This window comes from Trachymyrmex cornetzi, unplaced genomic scaffold, assembly GCF_001594075.2.
Source record: "Trachymyrmex cornetzi isolate Tcor2-1 unplaced genomic scaffold, Tcor1.1 scaffold96, whole genome shotgun sequence".
In the NCBI taxonomy this organism is placed as follows: domain Eukaryota; kingdom Metazoa; phylum Arthropoda; class Insecta; order Hymenoptera; family Formicidae; genus Trachymyrmex; species Trachymyrmex cornetzi.
In genome coordinates, this window is record NW_017300311.1 from 28,615 (window position 1) to 34,514 (window position 5,900).

A 5,900-nucleotide genomic window follows, 5' to 3' on the forward strand; every position below is an offset into this window, starting at 1 on the left:
CTGTTTTTCCGACATGTGCTTCTTCACTACTTCGACCTCAAGAAAACCACAGCTGAAGCGCATCGCTTATTATCCGAAGTGTGGTGATGAAACTCCATCGGAAAGAACATGTAGAGTTTGGTTTGAACGCTCCCGAAACGGTGATTTTGATGTGAGAGACAAAGAACGTCCAGGACAGCCGAAAAAATTTGATCGAGCTGTAAGAATTGCTTGATGAGAATCAAGCTCAAACGCTTTTAGAGTTGTCGAAACAGTTAAATGTTACTCCAAAGGTCGATTGAGTGACGAATTGATGCAAAAAAGATCATCCGTAGCCAACAATCGACGCAAAGTCATTTTATTGCATGATAACACTCATGTCGCGAAAAGCGTGAAACAGGCTTCTAGAGCTTCAATGGGAAGTTCTCCCGCATCCAGCGTACTCTCCAGACTTGGCACCGTCGGATTACCATCTCTTCCGATCGATGCAACACGCACTTACGGACATACCCTTCTCCAGTTACAACGAAGTCCAAAAATGGGTGGATAAATGGATCGCCTCGAAAGACACCGCGTTCTACCGTCATGGGATTGCCCTGTTGCCAGGAGATGGGAAAAAGTAGTAGAAAATGGAGGAAATTACTTTGATTAAGGTATTAATTCATCTTTCCTTCGAAACAAATCAATTTTGGAGACGAAAAAACGGCAGGAATTAAGTTTAACACCTAATACTATCTCAGATTGTAACGTCAGAAGCGAGAAAATATACGATAAAAATTTTTGCAAATTATATTTGAATAAAAAATATTTTTTATCAATGAAACAGTACTTATAATCGGTAGAACTGACTTAAAATATACTTTCTAAAACTTTTAAAGTGAGATTCCTCTCCAAAAAATTTAGAGTATTGAAAATTCTCCTTTATTTCATTAATTAATAAATTGTCATATATCTGGAAATTAATTATGCATAATCCAAAATAAAATGAGTTACGTTTACAACTAAACTGTAAAATTAATGACATATAGAAATAAATATGATTTAATTTCTCCCCGAAACAAGAAGATAATTTTCGGTATATTTTTTAAGTATATTCTATAAATTGCAAATGTGTGTGTTGTTTTATATTTAAAAATATTCAAATATAATTTCTTGCAAGAATTTTTATTGTATGTTTTCTCACGTCACAATCTGAGATGTGTAGTGGCGAGTGAACAAGAGAGAGAAAACCTTAATATCATATATTAAAATATAAAATATATTCTACATATTCTATAGTAAAAAATCTTCTTTCTTGAAGATTAAGTAGTATAATTGAATGTGAACAAGTGGCAGTCATTCACAATTACTTTCAGTTTCACCTGAGTCGTGCAAGAGACTCCGTTGCAAACGGAATTTCCATTGGAATTCGCAATGAATGCCGGAAGGAAGCGTTTGATTAGCAGTTTACTCATTATCGACCGGATTATGAGATAAGCGCCCAGTGACGACGGACAGGAGAGGTCGCCTACTTGCCCAGCACTCTGGAATAATGATTGTCTCCCGTGAGGACGCGCGACGGCGGACGAATTATTATATGCACGACGACGATGAGAATACGGCTCCACCAGCCGGCTTATTACAAAACGTGCCGTTACATGCGTATATGCAGAATTATAGGTGACTCTGCTGCATTGCGCTCGCACACATCGGCTTTCACTCGGACACATTCGAACATAGTTGCTGGGAAAATTCTCGTGTGGTGCCTCTGACCGGAGTCTCTGGATCATTCTTATCATTTGTTGTGATACCCTCTTTTGTCGCAATATATCTTGATGAAGTCATGTAATATCGAGTTTAAAGAAGCAATGTGCAATAATTCAAAATACCCAGACAGCACACAATATTAACAAAATATTTACAAAATATTTAGAAATATTTATAAGATTTATTTTAAATATTTTGTAAATATTTTTGTGGATTTAGATTGCACAGATCATAAATATATTTATTATAAATATTATGAAATACTTATTATGAATGTTATAGTAAATGCTATGAAAACACTTAATGAGACATTATAATCCAAATAAAAAGTATTTATTAGAATATTAGATACTTATTAGAAATATTTATTTATACTTATCATAAATATTAAATAAAATATTTAGTCCATATTTTAATAATATTTCAAATAAAGCTTTATATAAAATGTGTATAAAATATCTATATAACATTTCAAAAAATGAATATTAATAAATATTTATCATTAATATTCTGTGCTATCTGGGTAGGTGTTTGCAAAAGTTCGTGCAGTCTTCATTAACCTGTAGAAGACCGGAAGCCCCTTTAGAAACTCGACAGTGGCGCCATCTTTTTTGCCACTCAACCCCATGACATTGATAAAAAAAAGTTCTAGTCGTTAAAATAAAAAAGTCGATTAAAAACATGCCAGTCCTCGGAAGGTTGAATATTATTAAAATTTACTATATCATTTTTTAGTTATATATTATTATAATGATGCCTTGCATTATATTAACTGTGCTCCTTGGCTATCAAATTTAATATTGAACAGACGCTTTTGATTTTTATTAGAATCGTCAATATAAATCAGGACTTACACCATTGAAACCACTGGTAGCACAATCTTTCAGAAACAGCAAATTCATCATAAGTTTCACATATAATTCATAACTTCAGCACTATTTTTCTTCTAATTAAGTAACAAACAGTGACGAATGAATACTTTATCAGGTTTTATAATTAAAAAATTATGAAACCTGATAAAGTATTTATTCGTCATTATTTGTTACTTAATATTAAATTTAATAGACAAAAAAACGATTGGTGTTATGCAAGGCAACATTATAGTAACACACGTAACTAAAAAATTTCACAATAAATTCCAGTAACATCTAACGGTGACTCCATAAACTTTTGCAAACATTTGATAAATAGACGAAAAGCTAAATTTCGAGAGACAGAATGGTGTAATTTTGATTTATTTGAGAGAAATGTGGGAGTTCGGGGTCTCTGATGATTTACAGTCCATCAGAATGTCTGGATGAACTACCGAGCAGGTAATTTTACGGTTTGCGTCTATTTCGACGACTGATAGAGTTCAACAACACGATGAGCGTCTCTCCCCGTCTTCCTATCCACAACGAAAAACTTCCTCGGCAGTGGCACACTCATTAGTCTCAGAATATTAATTATGATGAGTTCACGGTTGCCAGCTTTCGCCATCTCCTCGCTGCATCGGAAAGTTACTTATACATGTATATGTTTATCTGAACGCGCGAGGTCATGCGGCAATTAGGTACACTGACCATCGGTTATGGCAATTGATCTTGATGGCCATGAAGAATCTGCGAGCGCTCGTAAAAATTAAGGAATATAGTGACTCACGCAGTTTTTACCTTCATTTCTTATACCAGGGTACCTGAACTACCGTCTCTCGCGCGAGAGAGCTGACTTATTTGGTGAACGTGGAGAATGATTCGATTCAATCGTCCGCTCTTGATCGACCGATTCGTAGCAGTCGCTTCTTTATTGGCCGTAAAGCGGCTATAATTTTAACGTGCTCTGTTCTATATTCTGATAGTCGAATGATAGGTCAGCAGCAATTCTCAAGAAAAGAGTTGTATAAATTTTTCATACGCGATTGTATATTATATTTTATTTGTGTTCTTGTATTGGAATAATGAGAGAATAATTTTCTGCACTGAAAAGGGCGTGAGAAATAAAAATTCTCAAAAGCGAGATTGATCAAATTATTTCTTGCATTGTTTATGAATTTGTATTTATGCTTTACGATTACACAGTCCAACATTTTTTTGACGTAATAGGTCAATTTCGTTGTCGGATTCGTTTTCAGCGATCAAAAGTACATCGGAAAACGCTTTGTTTATTCAAGTCTCGAAAAAGGTTTATTTTTGCATATTATGTTATTTCTGTATTATGACATAATTGTGTGTTTCTTGATTTTTTAATTATTTCCTTGCGGGGTTCAAAGGGTACAGAAAAAAGAAACAACCGCGAAGGCGGCAAAGTCATTGCAGAAGTGTCATGAGGCACATAATTATGGTGATGCAAATTAAATGTCAACATAACGTTATATATCATGACTTCTTTGACAGTCATGGTGGTTGGCATTTAAAAATTCTTCCCTCATTATCGCGCCGGCTGTCCGTTGTGAAAACAAAGAAAGTAGTACGAGCCATAAAGGAGTGCTGCGTTTCGATCCTCGAGATAGAAAAGTGAAATGAATCAGGCACCCCCCTTAAAGGTACACGATTTTTCACCCCATAATCAAGAACCAGCTAGTTGACTTTTTGACCCAAATGTAGAATACAAAGTTTTAATGTTTTCGTATTTTTTTTTATTTTAAGATATAAATTAATATTAGTTTATTTGATTTTTATATCATAGATTAATATTAAAGCAGAAATATGAAAAATAAAATTAAAAATGTAAAAATACAACAAATTAAATAAAATAATAAAAGTAGAAATATATAATAGTAGATATATATAATTTTATATAATATATGTATTTATATATATATATATATTACGATTACATATTAACTTTATATATATTTTAAATTTAACAACTGCATAAATACAGATTCAAACTGTATGACTTTTAAAAAAATCAGAAACACGCGACGTCTCAGATTCGCATCTATTTTATGTACTCGTATTTTTCTCTGTTATAAATGCATATGTACTATAAATTAACATTACACCGCGCGATAAATTCTATGTGATCTGTATGATCTTCATACATATACGTCGAGCGGTGCTCGTAAAACGTTACCAACAAAAGAGACAAAGAGATAGGGATGTCGGAATGTGCGCACGCAGGAATGTACGTGGTTAATGCATGTTGTACGTGCTCGGGAAGGTGCGTATTTCGTGGATAGAGGCAACCGGAAGAGGCTGAGGGCACCCGAGTGGAACGCGGCCCGACGGTGCAGAGAGGAGTAATGACAGTGTGGTGTAAGTAATCGTCAAATAAGGGTCTTCCTAAGCAGGAACGTAGTTAATAAATTGGCTAATGTAGCATTATATTTAGAATTTTAGTTATATATTCATAGAACATATATATATATATATATATATATATAAATTACAATAATTAATTACATACACATATATATAATTCTACGAGCCTCTTATTAAATTCAGGTTTAAATTGATTCAAAATAAGAATTACTCATTTCACTCTTATTCCGAGTCCATCATCAATTAAAAGACAGTAATTTATGTTAACTTGACTAGAACAACAGATTAGTCAGACATCGACTGTCCAGTTAACGGCAGTTCATTTTTTAAATGGATAAAGAGAGAACTAGAGAAACGCTTGCTGCGATCTACGGACTAGATTGTGCGGATCATTGAACTGTACTTTATGACCACGTAATGTACAATCTGAACGAAAGTGACGTAACTCCAAATCGCTTTGTCCATGTAACTAATCCCTCGCGAATTCTGAGAATGGACCGGTGTATCCATCGTGTTCACGTAACATTTCGATACCAAAGATGCCTAGCATCACACGCGAACGTAGGAAGGATTAATACTATACAATATCTTTATTTTAGACCGTATATGTAAGAAACACAATCAATATTAGAAATTTAAAATGTCTATTACGGTCGAAGCTAGATCTTCATTGCTTAAATAATTAAATCTTGAATTACTAATATATACTATACAGGGTGTCCCGACCTTTTTTGCCAATCACTTTTGTGTAGATAGAGTGGACTAAACTGAGTCGAAAAGTTTTCTACCATTTTGCAATTTTCGCAATAGTTAACAAGATATTAATTACTAAAAATTGCAAAATATTGGTCTTGAATAATTTTTTACTCAAATACTATCAATTTTACAGAAAAACTGCAAGAGATAAAAATTATTTATTTTCTTCTCATAAAG